Genomic DNA, 19475 nt, shown 5'->3' with positions numbered 1-19475 from the left:
TGATTTTAGCCATTCTGACAGGAATGAGATGGTATCTCAGAGTTGTTTTGACTTGCATTTCCCTGATGGCTATGGCAGTTGAGCACTTTCTTAAGTGTCTTTTAGCCATTTTAGATTCCTCTATTGAGAATTCTCTATGTAGTTTGGTACCCCACTTTTTAATTGAAGTATTTGGTGTTATAGAGACTAGCTTCTTGAGTTCTTTGTAAATTTTGGAGATCAGCCCTCTGTCAGCTGTGGGATTGGTGAATATCTTTTCCCATTCTGTGGGCTGCCATTTTGTCTTGTTGACAGTATCCTTTGCCTTACAAAAGCCTCTCAGTTTCAGGAGGTCCCATTTATTAATTGTTGATCTCAGTATCTTTGCTACTGGTGCTATGTTCAGGAAGTGGTCTCCTGTATTAATTCGTTTAAGGGTACTTCCCACTTCCTTTCATGATTCTTTTACAATGTCTTAAATTAGCAGTTTAAATAACCCATCAGGATTTCTACAAATCTAAGTTTCCTTAGGTAGAAAACAAAAGCTGCATTGGTATGGCTAAATAACCTATAGCAAGTTCTGAGTACACTACCAAATGTGATTTCTTTAAAAATCACAGTGTGGAGGTGGTGGGAGTCACAGCAACTCTGCAACTCAGTAAACAGATTAAAATGAAACATTTCCATGGCTTTTCTCTTCCAATTCAATTTAACTGTGGCAATACTTCAAAGCTTATAAATGAAAACTGTTGTAACACAGGAACAAAATTTCAAGAATTCTTAAATATGAAGGCACATGCATTATGTGTAGCCTCTTTGTGATGAGATTATCAAAAGCATGTTATTATTAGAATTAAACACTACCAAAGTTCTACACCAAACGAAAGTAATCACTAATGTTTCATTTTCAGTCTCTTTAATTTTAAGCTATTCTTGAGTCCTGAGAGTAATATCACCCAGGCACTCTTCTATTGTTAGGCCTTAAAAGTAATTCTTTATTTAAAATAAAATCTGCAAATTATACATTTCAAGTGGAACTCCGAATTATCCCTATCATGAAGAATTGCCAGAGATAGGAAGTCTCAAACCCTTTTGTTAAAGAACCACACTGCCCAGGTTGAAGACATCAGACTCACACAAACAAAATGATCAAGACAGGACAAGGCTACTGAGTCACATGAGAGCACACATCATAATAGCTACAAAAATTCAGACAAGGGTGTGATGCCTCTGCTTCCCTATGGCTATGTGGTGAATAATAATAGCCACCATAGGCTCATGGATTTGAATACTTAGTCACTAGGGTAGTTTTACTATTTGAAAGAATTAGAAGGACTGGGAGGAGTCCCCTTGTTGGAGGAAGTGTGTCACTAAGGATGAGCTTTGAGGTTTCAAAAGTCCATGCCAGGCCTAACCTATTTCTCTTTTTGCTGCCTGTGGATCTCAATGTACCTCTCAGCTACTGCTCCAGTGCTTGCTGAGTGCCCAAATGCTCTCCACCATGATGATAATGGACTAAACCTCTGAAATTGTTAACAGGCCTCCAATTAAATGCTTCCTTTTATAAGAGTTGCTTGATTGATCATGGTGTCTTTTTATAGCATTAGAACACTGACTAAGACAGAAGTTCAGACTTGGGGTATTGCTGTGACAGATCTGACCATATAAGAATAGATTTTCCAAAGGTGCTCTTCAATCTGTGCAGTCTGGTTTCAATTAGAGTCACAATACTATGTAAATAGACAATAGCTTATTGGTTATTGTTTTCAAAACCCTGGGGGTTGTTAATTAATTAATTTAGTTGTAGTGTTTTCATAGATTATCAAAATCCTTAACTATATATGACCATATTAAGAAATACAACAGGGGCAAAGTTTAAAGAAATTAAAGTACCTAAATACCATATGGTCTTAATTTCTAATTACCATACAAATATAGTTGAAACAAAGTATAAAGAAATTAGAATATCTAAATATCACAAGTTTGACCTTAATTACTTAAGAGTAGGAATAATTAAATTTTACTTACTTTTGTTTCAAAAGTTCACAGAGATCCCCTAACTTTCAGAGGTTTTTTTCCCCATGGTATAAATTTTAACTGTACAAACGAAAGTATATTTGCCTTGAAAAATTGCTTCCCTCTTAGTACTGTTCAGCAATTCCATTTCACTAACAAGTCCCACTCTAGTATCTTTGCTTATAGAAAAATCTTCTTGTAAATTTAAATGAATGTGGTTTATTTATGCTATTACATGATAAGAAAAGTAATAGCTATATACAAGATGACCTGTTCTCTGTGCTGTTGTGACCTTCCAATTTTAAGGGAGTCTTTTTTCTTTTCATCTTTAATTCAACAAGCATTTATTGGGTGCTTAGTATGTGTCAAACACTATGGTAGACAATCATAAAATAAGAACAAAAAGGGGAAAAGGTTTCTTAGATCATGTACATAAATAATTATAGTAGGATGGCATTAACACCATAAAAATGTCCACATGTCTTACTTGGCCTAAGACTCTTGCATACTGTCCTGGACACATTGATCAGTGTCATTTCTTTCTTTGGCCTTATTTTTTTATTAATTAAATTTTTAAATGTTTTTGAGAATTTCATATCTGAGTCCCATCATTTCCACCCTGCCCTCTCCTAATTCCAATTCCTCCTCTGACCTCAATTTTATTATTCTTATTCTCTGTCTCTGTCTTTCTGTGTCTCTGTCTCTGTCTCTGTCTCTGTCTCTGTCTCTCTCTCTCTCTCTCTCTCTCTCTCTCTCACACACACACACACACACACACACACACCCTACTGAATTCATTTAATGATACTCATATGTGCATGTTTGCAGCCCAACTTCTTGTGATTAGATAACCTAGCAAGAAGATTATCCCTGGAAAAGACTGTCTTCTCCTCTCTTAGCAGTCACTAATTGCCTATAGCTACTAATCTAGAGATGGGGCCCTGTGAAAATTTTTTCCATATATGTTGGTGTTGGAAGCCAAATCTCAGGGCTTGGCATGAGATCCTAGGCCATGCTTGGCAGGCCACATAGTTAACCTTTACATAGCAGCTCCTTAGAACCTCAGCTCAAGAAAAGAAACAACTTGACCCAGTCCTCCATCCACAGGCTCAGTCACCTAGGCAACCCTTCCTGGACTTCTTACTCATGAACTCTTTACCCTGCCAAACATCCTCATTGTGGCCTCCTAATATCCTGCCTATACTAACACCTGGTACACAAACAACCCATTCAGCCCCTCCCCATATAGCTGAATATATAAGCTAGCCTGAGCAAAGTAAAGTTTGCCACTTGATCAGAATCCTGTCTTGTGGTCGTTCTTTCTGCATCTCTTGTCCCCATTCCCTATCCCTGACTCTCTTGCCCCAGGTGATGTCCTGCAGGTCGGAACAGTTGGGATGTCAACTGATGTGGTTATTATGCAGGTCCTGTTTATGCAACCATATTGCTGAGATCGCATGCCTAGAAGAATCATCTCCTAGCTGGTGGGTCTTGTGACTGTTGCAATCTCCCTCCATCCATGTTCTTCACTTCTTCACTGAGTCTTAGGTGTAGAGGCTGCATTACATATGTATCATTTGGGACTGAGTTGTCCATGGTCATTTATTCTCTGCTTTATGGACATTTGTAGATCTCTGTAGTATCTTCCATCTTCTGCAAAAAGAAGCTTCTTTTATGAGGGGAAGAGCTATATTTATCTGTGTGTACAGGGAGAAATTTTACTGATTTAGAAGAAATAGTATTAGAATCTCTTCTAGGGTCTATGCCCTCTGCAGTTACAGGTAGGGTGCTGAGTTCACAGCACTAGGCATGAATTCCCACCTATTAAGCATGCAAACAGATAGCTGTTGGTTAAAAGGTAAAAGTGCCACAATTAAACCATTGGGGATATCGTTCCCAGAAGAATAAGTTATGGGGTTCACAGGATTTGTAGCTGGTTGATTTTTCTGTCTTGGCACATCACCTTCTGAAACTACTCGAGACAGTCCTCAATGAGAAGCCTTCCAGCTCAGTTTAAACTCAGTTCTTCCAAGGCCTGCATCTAAAGTATGTGATATCTTCAGCAATATGGTATTATCTCCAAGTTCTATGAGGTAATGAAGGACAACAGAAATGGAATGTATTATTTTAGGAGTTCTTCGGACAACCCAGACCTTTTCTTGCACTGGAGATTTCGTTCGTGTATGGCTCTTGGGGAAGCATTAACACTCTATGTGGGGTTAACTCCATTAAGTGTGTGTGTGGGGGGTGGTGATAGTATTGTTTTTAAATTGTTGTAAATAATGTTTCCTTGTGGCTTTTTCAAACACCCTTAGAGCTATATATCTATCCTTCTATATATTACCCTTCCTCACCTCTTCCTTTTTTTTCAACAACCTCAAGAGTGTTTGTTGTCAGATGTTGTCTTGAGCTTAGCCATTCTGACTGGACTACATTTTCCTAATTATTAATGATTATGAACACTTTTAGAGAAATCTCTTAGCTATTTTTATTTCTTCTATTTGAGAACTCTCTTTTTCTACCCATAACTCATAAATCTCTTAGCTGGTGGGTCTAGTGACTGCTACAATCTTCCTCCATCCATGTCCTTCCCTGAGTCTTAAGTATAGAGGCTGTAATGCAAGTGTATCGTTTGGGACTGAGTTGTCCATGGTCATTGGACATGTTTTCATTGGGTCATGGGTTTCCCAGGCTCTTTGAGTTCATTGTATATTCTTGATATTAATCTTCTTTCAAAGATTTTCTCCAATTCTGGATTTCCCCTTTACTTGATTTATTTTATTTTATTTTTTTGCCTATACAGAAGCATTTTAGTGTTATGAGGTCATATTTGTCCATTGTTGGCTTTAATTCCTGGGCAAATGATGTCCTATTCAGAAAGTAATGTCCTACACTTATATTTTGTAGAACACTGCCCATGTTTTTTTTCTATAAGTTTCACCATGTCAGGCTTCACATTCACATTCACGTCACTGATCCATTTGGAGTTGAGTTTTGTGCAGAGCAATAGATACCAGTCTAATTTCATGTGGGTATCTAGTTTTCCAGGCTCAATTCCCTAAAGATGTTTTCTTTCCTCCAATGTGTGTAAGTTTGGCATTTCCAATTATCCTATACCTGTAATTATGTCAGTTTATGTTTGGGTCTTCTATCCTGTTCCATTGATTCCCATGACTCTTGTTCGAGTGTTGGTCTTCTCTTTACCCACATGTTTTAAACTTTCATTTTAGAGCCTTTGATAATATAATTACTCATGTCTTCTTTGCATAAATAAGCTAGTTAAGCCCAATTTACTTATTGTAATCAGTATGAATACTGGTTCATCAGAGAAACTATTCCTGGCCCCTCAGATTAAGTTTTCTTTCTGTGATATTCTCAGTGTGCCCTATATGTTTCCATTTGATCTCTGATTTCAACTGTAATTGACTATCTCTAGAACTCCATGAAGGTAAAATTACATCTGTACTGTTCACTAGTATAACCCTCTGGCAAGCACCATGCCTAAGACATGCATTTATGGAGAAAAGAGAGGAAGGTGGGAAATGAGGGACAAGGGAAGAGGAGAGGGAGACAAGCAGGAATGGGGACAGGCATGGAGGAGGGAAGATGGAAAGAAATCAAGGGAAAGAAAAAAGAAGGGAGGGGGAAATTGTCTATATGTGCATTAGGAGTATATGAAAGTCCAAAGACTTTGGAGGAATACCAACTTTTAAGGTTTCTTCCTTCGTTATTATTCCTAGCTTCTCTCTCACTCCCTTCCTGACTAAGAACAGGAGTCTAGGATTTCCAGACCCCAAACAATGTGCTAAATCCAATCACTTTCTGAGGATAGTACCTATAGCATGAAATTGATAATAATCTCAACAGATTACAGCATGTGTGATTTTAATCGAGGACTTCCTAAAGAGGTAATTCTACATGCATCCCAAACTCCTGGATATCTCTTCCTTTCATATTTACTAAAAGCTCTTGGAAGTGCAGAATTCTTCACCTCTACTTTGGTGAGGGAGAAAGTAGAAAAATAAACATCTAAATATGATGTGTTAAGTCATTTATAAATGTGCCGCTTCATCAGTTTGGCCTCTGTTCCCACAGATAATTATGAATTGCTTGAATAAAGTGATAGTCATCAGTCTTATGGAGATTAATATAAACAAAAGTAACAGCTCCCTTCTGGTGTAGTGAATGCCTGCAGTCGGAAGCTTCCACATTTTTTTTTTTATTATGAAGAGAAGACACAACACAAAAATCAGTCATCTTAGAAGGTTTAATAGTATCCTAGTCTTTTTTTATATCAAATAGAAACTCCAGTTTCCATATTCAAAAGACTAATATGGCATTTGAAATTGTCTTTTTATTCTACTTTTATTGCAATGCTTCAATTTTAAGTTACTATAGTAACCAATTTGATTTGAGTGAAGGCTTCATTATTGTAATTTTAATTGTTTGGTTTTGTTTTCTAGCCTAGCTCCATTTGAGTTTAAAAGATGAAAAAAATTATCATTTACTATTCTCTAAATACCATGGAACACAAAGACAATCCAGGCAATGATTGTGTCTATTTCTGAAAATATATGTTTACATATCAATCCTCAATGTCTATTTTAGAAACAATAGGCATTGTACTAAAGCAGATCATTGTTTGATATAATTAAATATAAGAGTACCAGTAACAAATCTCCCACATGCCACTGAAAAAATACAGTGTACAACAATTTATGTAGTACATTACTATAACATATATTTATTTTCAACTTCTTATATTACAATGAACACATAACCATCATACTTGCATCATTAAAAATTTAAGGATTAAGAAAAAGAATCTTATAGTGAATACATCTGATTTTATCATAGTATTGAATTAATGTAATTTAAATTACCCATGTCTGATTAACTTTTCTAATAACAGCTGTGTTAGTTAGGGATTTTATTGCTGTGATAAAATATCATGACCAAATTCAATTTGGAGAGGAAAGGGTTTATTTCAACTTGCAGTCCCACATCACAGTCCACCACTGAGCTACTTATACATGGCAAGAATCTAGAAGCAGGAGCTGATGCAAAGGCCACAGAGGAGTGCTGCTCACTGGTTTGCTCCCCATAATTTGTTCACTTTGCTTTTGTATAACACCAGGAGTGGCACCTCCCACTATGGGATGGTCCCTCTCACATAAATCATTAATCAATACCTACTGATAGCCCAATTTTATGGAGGAATTTTCTTAGTTATGGCTCTTATATAATGCTAGTTTATTTCAAGTTGACATAAAACTAGCCAGTACAACAGCACTACTCATGACGCAGGGCTTAACTAGTCAAAATAATCAATTTGATTCCTGAAAAGACAAGTTACCCGATCCATCATGCCATCTTGGACAGCTTGGAATCTGAACCCAGATTCCAAATAGAACTTCAGATAAAACTCCCAGAGCAGCTCACCTTCATGCTCCATGTCAGCCACTCACTGATGACTAGGATCTGGGGATGTTAGCCACCTCACCCAGCACTGCACCCCAAGCCTGCATGGACTTGGAAATGGAACTTTAGTTGAGGACATCCAGAACACATTCCCTTTGCCCATCTCTTCATGTATCAGTCATCCCAAAGACCATGCCTACCTGTGATCACATGGATACTGAACCTAGAATGCTAGCCAAGATTGAAAACTATGCATCATTCATCTGGTGCTTAACCTAACACGTTGATGTAACAACAAACAAAGATCCAAACGTTCACCCAACAAAGGCAAAACCAGATATTCATACGAAGAAATACCACAAACAAGCTAACTCCACATACCTAGAACCCACCATAAAAATACAAACATCATGAGCAACCAAGATTATGTGTCTCCTCTATTAACCAGCACCTCCATCATAATATTCCCCAATAAAAGTAATTTAACTGACACATATGACAAGACATCAAAATAGCAATCATAAATATGTTCAAGGAGCTCAAAGAGGACATGAATAAATGTCTGAAATAAGAGCACAAAGACACAGAAAGACAGTTGAATGAAATAATAAAAGTAACTCAGGATATGAAAATAAATTTAATGAAAGGATAGAATCTCTAAAGAAAAGCCAAACTAAAGTAAAACTCAAAAAAATATAAAACCCAGGAAGTAAAAAAAGGAAAGTTCCACCAGCAGATTGGATCCAGAGGAAGTGAGAATTTCAAGTATCAAAGATAACATAGAAGAAAAGAATTGTTCAGGAAAAAATATTTCAAATCAAATGATAATAATAATAATAATAATAATAATAATAATAATCATCATCATCATCATCATCATCATCATCATCATCAAAGCATCCAGGCTTTGAAATGATAAAAATCTATGAATAATGTGTATAGAAGAAAGAGAAGAACTCAGGTCAAAGGCACAGAAAATGTTTTCAACAAAATCATAGAAAATCTTTTAAATCTAAAGAAAGAGATCCCTATGAAGGTGTAATAGGCATACAGAACACAGCATAAACAGGCTCCGTAAGGAAAAGTCAATAATGGTGTGTATCACAGCTTTGAGGGTAATATTATAGTGAAAGGGAATTTGCATGGTTTAATCTTACAAGGGGGAAAACAAGCCTACAGTTATTATAGGTACTAGATGAGAATTAAAATTCCTCCTAATACAGACTTAAAGCATATGTAAATTATTGAATGTTACCAAATTAAATAAGTGTATTTTTAAAACGTAACAAATAGGGTTGAGGGAGAGCTTCAAGTCAGTTAAGTGCCTCATAAGCCTGAGGACCCATGTTCTTGTCCATGGCTCCTGTGTCAAAAGCAGGAAATAATCACCCATGTCTGTAACCCTAATACAAGAAGGTAAAGAAAGATAGATTCCCAGGCCTATCAGTCTAGCAGAAATGCTAAGTGCGAGATTCTGTGAGTGACTCTTTGTCTCAAAAGATAACACAGAGAGTAGTAAAAAAAGACATCTCATGTATTCATCTGTGTGTACACATGCACTAACAGACACGTGCATACAAGCCATATACATGAACACACAGAGAAAATTGAAATTGGAAAACACTAAATTTAACTCTCAATTACAAGTTCATGCTTCTTTAACATTAAAAAACACATCCAAAATTAACTGAAAATCATTGTTTTTGTATGTACATATAGTTTTCCTAAGAAGTGGAGGTGTTTTTAAAAAAATAATTCATCTGCTAAAATTATTATAGTGTCTACAGAAGTGAAAATGCTGAAATACCAAGCAAAATACATTTATCCATGAACAAACTAGAATAACACTATTGTCTGTTGTCTATTGTCCTGATTTGAATGAGATTGGCTCCCATAGGCTAATAAATTTGAATTTTTAGCCACCAGAGAGAGGCACTATTTGAAAGGATTAGGAGGTATGGCCTTGTTGGAGGAAGTGTGTTACTGGGGGTGGGCTTTGAGGTGTTTGAAAGCCCAAGCCAGGTCCAGTGGCTCTCTCTCCCTGCTGCCTACAAATCCAGGTGTAGAACTCCATGCTGCTTATCCAGCACCATGTCTTGTCTGCCTGTGTGCCATCATACTCCACACCATGACAATGGACTAAATATCTGAAACTGTAAGCAAACCCCAATTAAATGCTTTATTTTATGAGTTGCCATGATCATGGTATCTCTTCATAGCAATAGAACAATGACTGAGACATCGATCTTTCTGTCTATGATCTTATTTTATCTTTAAAAAAAATTTTTTTTAGTTCAAATTAGGAACAAGCTTGCTTCACATGCCAATCCCTTCCCCCTCCTTCCCCTCCTCCTCCCCTCCCCCTAACCCCCACCTGTCCCCCACCCCATCCACCCTCCACTCCCCAGGTAGGGTAGGGCCCTCTACGGGGCTCCCCAAAGTCCACCACATCATCCTGGGCTGGGTCTAGTCCCTCCCCCATGTGTCTAGGACAAGAGTGCATCCCTTCATGTGGGATGGGCTCTCAAAGTCCCTTCTTAGGGACTCAGGAGAGGTCAAGAAGGCAGAGAGGGAAGGAAGAGTGAGGTATTTCCAGACTCACGAGGTCCTTCCTGTCTGGGTGGGTCCACATTATGCAGGCAGATTTGATCTCTGCAGCTGCAGGCCCAGAGAGATCCTGGGGTGATGGGGACCTTGGGCAGGAGTAGGACTCAGGAGAGGTCAGGGAGGCAGAGAGGGAAGGAAGAGTGCTCTGTCTATGATCTTAATAACTCTTAGTAAATCTCTTACCAAATAGAACAGTCCTACTTGGTATCCCCCTTGAACATCACATGTGGTAGAAGGAAAGAATTGACTTTTCCATATGGTTTAAAGAAGAGAACTGATTTTCAAATTGTCCTCACCTCAATATACATGCCATGGTACATGAATGTACAGCCCACACATATACCCACACACAATTCAAAATTTAAAAAATAACAGCAGGCTTGATATAAATAGAATATTGAAGAATAGTATTCATTTGAGAAACCTGTACAGTTTGCATGAATGCTACCTGTATTTTCAATTCCATTTGTACTAAATAAATATCCATTTAACCTAAAATGATTTAAGAATTGCATTTGACATTATCCCTAAGTCATTAGTGTTTGTGATATGATTCCATTTGTCAAAATATGTAAATATTGTGTAAATACAGATCCACAAGCCAAACATACTTATTTGCAAGAAGAATCACAATATAGTTAATAATTCTGTGAAATCAAAGTGTTTTCATTTTCCTACAAGCTTTAACTTTCACCAGTGACATTGATATGTATCTCAATATATTCATTCAATAATTAGAGACATTTCATATTTGTATATTCAAAGGTAACTGTATAATATGTATTCCGAGATAGAAGGCCAAAGAGACTATTTTTCCTAATTGACATTGAAAGAAATGATTAGCATGCTACAGTACTTGTCTAACTCCTTTAGATTCATTAATTATTCAGGATTAATTCTGTGAAAATCCAGAGAATGCTTATGATGATGAGTTCTTAAGATATACAACTGTTCAAGGAGATAAGAATTGTTCATGAATTTATCATGTATTCAAATACACTATAAAGTTCTTGGCTGCTATAAATGTCTTCTTTTTTTATAATTACTAAATATTGGTGGTGAATGCACATTAACATTTGCCCATTAAAATCAGATTACAATTCCTGAACTATTAAGATTTATTAACCTTGCACAAGGTTATATACAAGCTACTCAAAGCCTTGTATTTGTGAAAGTATTTTATATATGTTTGCCTTATTCATACGAAATGACTTATCTGAATATGCCAACAAGACTGTAATATACAAAGAGCAGTTTACATGCCAACTTTACCAACTAAAATGCTGATGGCTGAAGATACATCATCCAACTAGATAATCAGGAAGCATACAGTCTAGCAAGAGAGGCCATTGAACAAGCATCCATAATGAATTGTGCTAATTACTACAAAAAAGCAGGGGAGCTACAGGACCACTTACAAACAGGTAACCCAGCATCAGAAAGACAAATCCTATATGTTCTCCCTCATACATGGCACCTACCTTCTAATTTTCATATATTTGCATTTATGTGGGAACAAGTGTACATGGAGCTTAGGAAACTAGAGATCAATGGGAAGAGGAAAAAATGTCTTAAGGAAGTAGGAAGGGAGGAAAAACTGTCAACTCAAAGTAAGTATGTATGAAATTCCAAGGAAATATGCTACTTTGTATACCAATTTAAAGAAATGTTACTGCACAGAAAAGAGGCAAACTATCTTGGTCTTAGACAAGGTAGAAAAGGAGCCTTGATACATACTTAGGAGGAACAGCATCTGGAATTTCTTCGTAACATATTCTCAATACTTTCTAGTTTATGGTGAATGCTGTGGGAATAGGAAGGGGGGAATGAGAGAAAATCTTAGAAATGTAGATCTGGACAAGACTGGAAAAGAGAAAAGCATTCGAGCCAGTGGTAAAATGGGTGATTTCTCTCGTGTGTTACAAAGGATGAAGAATCACAGTGGCATCTTATACAGAAAATGGTAGTAAACAAAAAATACTAGGCAGGAGGAAAAGACATTCACCCAAGTGTTAACACTTCTCAATGTTTCTGGTTATGGTGGATTATGAGCACTCTCTGACATAATTTGTGTATTTAAGTAAATGCATGTGACTGATGAAACTATATTGGTTTTGAAAGGAGAAAATACAATACATGGTGAAATCATTTTATTTGGTTTAGCCAGTCTTAAGTTTTTTCCTTTCACTAAAAGCCCAATTTTATGAGCAATAACGAAGGGGAAAACTTGGATATGTAGGGTTCGGAGAAATGGCTTTAGCAGTTAACAGCATTTGCTGCTCTTACAGAGGACTGGAGTTTGATTCCCTGCACTCATGTAGGAATCTGACACTCTCTGTGGCCTCTTAGGGCACACACATAAACACACACACACACACACACACACACACACACACACACACACACAGAGAGAGAGAGAGAGAGAGAGAGAGAGAGAGAGAGAGAGAGAGGACAGAAAGAGCACATACACATTTATACATATAAATGAAAATAAAATATTTTTTGAAAATTATACATATAAAAATATTCTTCAATTAACTGAAGCATAATGCTTACAGATACATAAAGTGTTATAAAACTTTGAAAACTGCATCTAACTTATTAATTTTTGAAAAATGTAATGACGATGTATGTCATACATAGATCATATCTTCCACCCTCCACAAAATACCATATATTGAAATTGTAATCATTAAGAAGAATGTATTTGGAGATAGTGCTTTTATGGAGATAATTAATGTTAAATGAGATCATAAAGAGAGAGCTCTAGGGTGACAGGACGGGTGTCCTTATAAGAAAATGAGGAGATACAGGATTTCACAGATAGGAAAGGCCACATCAGCATACAATGTGAAGATGATCACATGCAAGCTTAAAAAAGGCCGAAGAAGCAAGCTGGTGCTGGCACACGTCTTCAATCCCAGCACTTGGGAGGCAGAGGCAGGTGGATCTCTATGTGTTCAAGGCCAGTCTGGTCTACAGAGTGAGTGCCAAGACAGCAGGGACTACAGAGAAACATTGTCTCAAAAAAACCTAAACCAAACCAATCCAAACAAAACAAAATAGGCCTAAAAAATTAACTAAACTTACTGACCTGACTGACACCTTAATCTTGGAAACTCCATTTCTGTTTTGTTATGCTAGCCCAAATAGATTTATATGCTTGGGTGGTTTATGCTCAACCAAATCTTCAACTTCACAGACATGCTTTCACCTGAAACACCTTTAAAGACAGAGTTGATATTATGAAATGGCATATGATTTTTTTCCCTGCTTAAGACTTATATTTGATTGGTGAGAGGGAAGAAAATACTCTGCCTTGAATTGTGGCAGACTTGTGACAAAGGCAACTGCAATGGTTAATTTGACTGCACTATGGAATGGTCATAAATTTGATTAAACTTTAGGGCGACATTGGATGAGATTAGCATTACATTAACATTGACATCTTTTCCTGTCTTCCAGGACACATCCATCTTCTTCAGCCTTTGACCTCAGACAGACTAGAATTTACCATCCCTTAGATATAGTGCTCTGGCAAGTCTCCCAAGTACCCCCAAAGCTGCTAGTCTTGAGTGAATTTCAAGGCACACGAGAATGAAACGCATGTGCAAGGGAAGAAACTATAGTGGAACAAGGAACCATCAGGACTCATAAAACACTGGGATTTGATTCTTGCCAAAGTGTTCCTCTCCAACGATGCACACTCCCTTCAGCTGCACAGATTCTGATGGGTCCTTCTTCTACTATGCTGCCTTCTGTTGGCCATAGATTCCATTCCTTTCTTTTTTATTTAAATTAGAAACAAGCTTGTTTTGCATGTCAATCCCAGTTCCCTCTCACTCCCCTACTCCCCTGGTCCCCACCAACCTCCTCTCCCATCCCCTTTCTGCTCGCCAGGGAAGGTTAGGCTTTCCATGGGGGATCTTCAAAGTCTGTCATATCATTTGGAGCAGGACCTACCTAGGACCTCCCCCATGTGTCTAGGCTGAGAGAGTATCCCTCTATGTGGAGTAGGCTCCCAAAGTCCATTCGTATACTAGGAATAAATAATTATCCATTGCCAGAGGCCCCATAGATTTGCCAGGCCTCCTAACTGACACCCATGATCAGCGGTTCTGGGTCAGTTTTACCCTGGTTACCCAGCTATTAGTCTGGGGTCCATGAGCTCCCCATTGTTCAGGTCAGCTGATTCTGTGGGTTTCTCCAGCCTGGTCTGGACCCCTTTGCTCATCACTCGTCCCTCTCTGCAACTGGATTCCGGAGTTCAGCTCAGTGTTTACCTGTGCATCTCGGCTTCTGTTTCCAACAGCTACTGGATGAAGGCTGTAGAATGGCATAGAAGGTAGTCATCAATCTCATTATCGGAGAAGGTCATTTAAGGTAGCATCAACAATATTGCTTAGATTGTTAGGTGGTGTCATCATTATAGATATCTGGACATTTCCCCAATTCCAGATTCCTCTTTAAACCTATAATGGCTCCCTCTATTATGAGGTCTCTTTTCTTACTCTCTTCTGTTTCCCCCTGATTCAATCTTCCTGTTCCCTCATGTCCTCTTCTCCCTTCTTCTTCTCCCCTTCTTTTTCTCATAACTCCATCTCCCCTCCCCACATACTCCCGATTAGCTCAGGAGATCTTGTCCCTTTCTCCTTCTCTGGGACACCATGTATGTCCCTTTTAGGGTCTTCCTTGTTTCTTAGCTTCTCTTGTGGTGTGGATTGTAGGCTGGTAATCCTTTGCTCTATGTCTAAACTTCATATATGAGTGAGTTCATACCATGTTTGTCTTTTGATCACTGGATAACCTCACTCAGGATGGTTTCTTCTAGTTCCATCCATTTGCCTGAAGATTTCAAGTTACCATTGCTTTTTTCCTCTGAGTAGTACTCCATTGTGTAAATGTACCACATTTCCTTTATCCATTCTTCAGTTGAGGGGCATCTAGGTTGTTTCCAGGTTCTGGCTATTACAAATAATGCTGCTATGAAGATAGTTGAACAGATGTCCTTGCATGAATGTGCATCTTTTGGGTATATGCCTAAGAAAGGAACTGCTAGATCTTGTGGTAGACTGATTCCCATTTTCCTGAGGAACCTCCATACTGATTTCCAAAGTGGCTGTACAAGTTTGCACTCCATCTAGCATTGGAGGAGTGTTCCTCTTTCTCCACATCCTCTCCAGGATAGACTGTCATTGGTGGTTTTGATTTCAGCCATTCAGACAGGAGTAAAATAGTATCTCAGTGTTGTTTGATTTGCATTTCCCTGATGGCTAAGGATGTTGAGCATTTTCTTAAGTATCTTTCAGCCATTTTAGATTCCTCTATTGAGAATCCTCTATTTAGTTCTGGACCCATTTTAAATTAGATTGTTTGGTGTATTGGTGGCTAGCTTCTTGAATTCTTTGTATAGTTTGGAAATCAGCCCTCTGTCAGATGTGGGGTTGGTGAAGAACGTTTCCCATTCTGTGGGCTGCTGTTTTGTCTTGTTGACTGTGTCCTTTGCCTTACAAAAGCTTCTCAGTTTCAGGAGATCCCATTTATTAAATGTCGATTTCAATGTCTGTGCTACTGATGTTATGTTCAGGAAAGGTGTCCTGTACCAATTCATTCAAGGCTACTTGCCACTGTCTCTTCTAAAAGGTTCAATGTGGCTGGGTTTATGTTGAGTTCTTAAATCCATTTGGACTAAAGTTTTGTGCATGGGGATAGATATGGATCTATTTGCCATCTTCTACATGCCAGCATCCAGTTATGCCAGCAGCATATGTTGAAGAAGCTTTCCTTTTTCCACTGCACAATTCTAGCTTCTTTGTCAAAAATCAGGTGTTCGTAAGCCTTTGGGTCCATATCAGTGTTTTCAATTGGATTCCATTAGTCTACTTTTATAGAACTATAGTTCTATAATAGAGCTTGAAGTCAGGGATGGTGATGCCTCCAGAAATTCCTTTATTGTATAGGGTAGTTTTGGCTATCTAGGGTCTTTTATTTTTTCATATAAAGTTGAGTATTGAGTATTGTTCTTTCAAGGTCTGTGAAGAATTGTGCTGGGATTTTGATGGGGATTGCATTGAATCTATAGATTGCATTTGGCAAGATTGCCATTTTTATTATGTTGATCCTACCTATCCAAGATGATGGGAGATCTTTCCATTTTCTGGTATCTTCTTTAATTTCTTTCTGTAAAGACTCAAAGTTCTTGATATACAGGTCTTTCACTTGTTTGGTTAGCATTGCCTCAAGGTATTTAATGTTGTCTGTGCTAATTCTAAAGGGTGATGTTTCTCTGATTTCTTTCTTAGCCCATTTATTATCTGTATATAGTAGGGCTACTGATTTTTTTGAGTTAATCTTGTATCCTGCCACATTGCTGAAGGTGTTTATCAGCTTTGAGAGTTCCCTGTTAGAATTTTTCAGGTCACTTATGTAAACAATCATATCATCTGCAAATAGTGAAATTTTGAAACTTCTTCCTTTCCAATTTGTATCCCCTTTGATCTCCTTTGGTTGTCTTATTTCTCTAGCTAGAACTTCAAGTACAATATTGAAGAAATATGGAGAGAGTGGACAGCCTTGTCTTGTTACTGAGTTTAGAGAAATAACACTGAGTTTCTCTCCATTTAGTTTGATGTTGGCTATTTGTTTAATGTATATTGCTTTTATTATGTTTAGGTATATTCCTGTTATCCCTGATCTCTCCAAGACCTTTATCCTGAAGGGGTGTTGGATTTTGTCAAAGGCTTTTTCAGCATCTAGTGAGATGATCATGTTTTTTTTTTTTTCAGTTTGTTTATATGGTGGATTATATTGATGGATTTTTGTATGTTGAACCATCCCCACATCTCTGGGATGAAGTGTACTTGATCATGTTGGATGCTAGCCCTGATGTGTTCTTGGATTCTATTTGCCAGTATTTTATTGAGTATTTCTGCATCAATGTTCATGAGAGATATTGGTCTGTTGTTTTCTTCTTAGTTGTGTCTTTGTGTGCCTTGGGTAACAAGGTTATTAAAGCCTCATAAAAAGAGATTGGCAATGTCTCTTCTGCTTCTATTGTGTGGAAAACTTTGAGGAGAATTGGTATTAGCTGTTCTTTGAATATCTGGTAGAATTCTGCACTGAAACCATCTGGCCCAGAGCATTTCTGGTTGGGAGACTTTTGATGACTGTTTCTAGTTCATTTGGGGTTTAGGTTTATTTGAATTGCTTATCTGTTCTTGATTTAATTTTGGTGGGTGATATCCATCCAGAAAATTGTCCATTTCCTTTAGATTTTCAAAATTTGAGGAATATAGGTTTTCAACGTATTACCAGACGAGTCTCTTGATTTCCTCAGTGTCTGTTGTTATGTCCCCTTTTCATTTCTGATTTTGTTAATTTACATGTTCACTCTCTGCCTTTGGTTAGTTTAGATCAAGGTTTGTTTGTCTATCTTGTTGATTTTCTCGAAGAACCAACTCTTTGTTACATTGATTCTTTGTATTGTTTTCTTTGCTTCTACTTTATTGATTTTAGCCCTCAATTTGATTATTTCCTAGAAACAAGCTCGTGTAGCTATCCTAATATCTAACAAATTAGACTTCAAACTAAAATCAATCAAAAGAGATGAAGAAGGTCATTTACTATTCATCAAAGGAAAAAAATCCATCAGGATAGAATCTCAATTCTGAACATTTATTCCCCAAATACAAAGGCACACACATTTGTAAAAGAAACATTACTAAAGCTCAAATCACACATAAAACCTCTCACACTTATAGTGGGAGACTTCAACACCCCACTCTCACTACTAGACAGGACCTCCAGACAGAAACTTAACGAACAAACAAGAGAACTAGCAGAAGTTACGACCCAATTGGTTTTAACAGACATCTGTAGAACATTCCATCCAAACACAAAAGAATATATTTTCTTCTCAGGACCACATGGAACCTCTCTGTAAAATCGACCACATACTTGGCAACTTCGAAACCCAACAGATACAAAAAAAATGGAATAACCACCTGTATCTTATCAGATCACCATCCTTTAAAGTTAGAATTCAACAACACAAATTGTAGAAACCCTACAAACTCATGGAAATTGAACAATGCGTAATTGCACCATTCCTGAGTCAAGGAAGTAATAAAGAAAGAAATTAAAGACTTCCCAGAATTCAATGAGAATGAAGACACAACATACCCAAACTTATGGGACACTCTGAAAGCAGTGCTAGGAGGAAAGTTCATAGCACTAAGTGCCCACATGAAGAAACTGGAAAATAGTCACATGAGAGAATTAACAGCACAACTGAAATCTCTGGAACAAAATCGATTCCATTTCTTTTGCTTAGAGAAGCTATATTCATCCTGGACCTTTTACAGAGAATCATATGCTGAGCCTCAGGAATGTAAAGACCTTTTAAAAGCAGTCAGCAGTTAGAGAGAGAGGGCCGGGTAGTTGATTCCACTAGAAAAGAAGAGATATACAAAAGAGAAGAAAGAGGAGAAAGAAGGCAGAAAGGAGGGAGAACAGGGAGGGAGGCTCATTGAGCCATCCCCATAACCAAATTATTTATGATGTGTAGCAGTCTTCTAAAATTAAAAACCTTCCATCTCAAAGGGTGCTCATTAAGACACAAGATGTTCAGAATGGTTAGGTTAGGTTAGGTAATAAGTGCCAGGGAGTCGGGAGCAGATATTCCAGGGAAATGGAAAGAGAATATATTGTTATAAAGGGTTAAGGGGAAACTAGAATTGGAAGATTAAATGCAGAGGGCGATAGGGGGCAGGGTAGAGATGGGACTTTGGAGAAGTATAGGTAACACTGGATGCCTTTTGAAAAGCAATATCAAAACCTACTACTGTAGAATGTTCCTAAAATACATACATATATAAAAGGAATTTAAATGGGGTTACCATGTAATGGAATGGAGAAAACAATGCCCCAACTTTGGGGATTGTAGGGATCAAACTCAGGCTATCAGCCTTGTACAGCAAGCACTTTAGCTACTGAGCCATCTCACTGGCCTGCATTTCTTTCTTATTGATACCAAGATTTTATGTAATGCAACAGTGCAACATTTTAATTTTTATTTTATTTTTTTCACATGGAAGAGCATGAATGTAGGCCCCCATTACCACAAATTATGCAGTCAGCTTTCCCATATTTGGGGGAAATCCCAGGGTCAGCATGTCCAGAGTGCAATGGATAAGCCTCACCCTGGGAAAACCACCTTCATGATCATGGTATCTCCCCTGCCAGGTAAATATACAACTGTGCAATTTTTGAAGCTGGAACCGTTTGTTATTTATATTTATTCTTACATGTTGCATAATTTTTCATATGTGAGTACTGTGTGACATCTTGATACATGCATACATTATATAGCGATCAAATCATTTTAATTGGTATATAGATCTCCTGAAATACTATCATTTTTGCAGTGATAACAGTCAATGTCTTTTTGAAAT

General features: G+C 37.5%; 1 non-coding gene across 1 annotated transcript; it reads right to left on the bottom strand.

Annotated features, from left to right (window-relative positions):
• Window positions 1-19110: 19110 nt before the first annotated feature.
• LOC113837725 lies at window positions 19111-19274 on the bottom strand. The gene has a single exon (XR_003488448.1). It is a non-coding gene; the product is annotated as a U1 spliceosomal RNA (small nuclear RNA).
• Between the last annotated feature and the right edge of the window lie 201 nt (window positions 19275-19475).

The sequence above is a fragment of the Cricetulus griseus genome, chromosome X (assembly GCF_003668045.3).
Source record: "Cricetulus griseus strain 17A/GY chromosome X, alternate assembly CriGri-PICRH-1.0, whole genome shotgun sequence".
Lineage (NCBI taxonomy): Eukaryota > Metazoa > Chordata > Mammalia > Rodentia > Cricetidae > Cricetulus > Cricetulus griseus.
The sequence above is the reverse complement of the archived record's forward strand: the minus strand, read 5'-3'. Positions and strand labels throughout refer to the sequence as shown.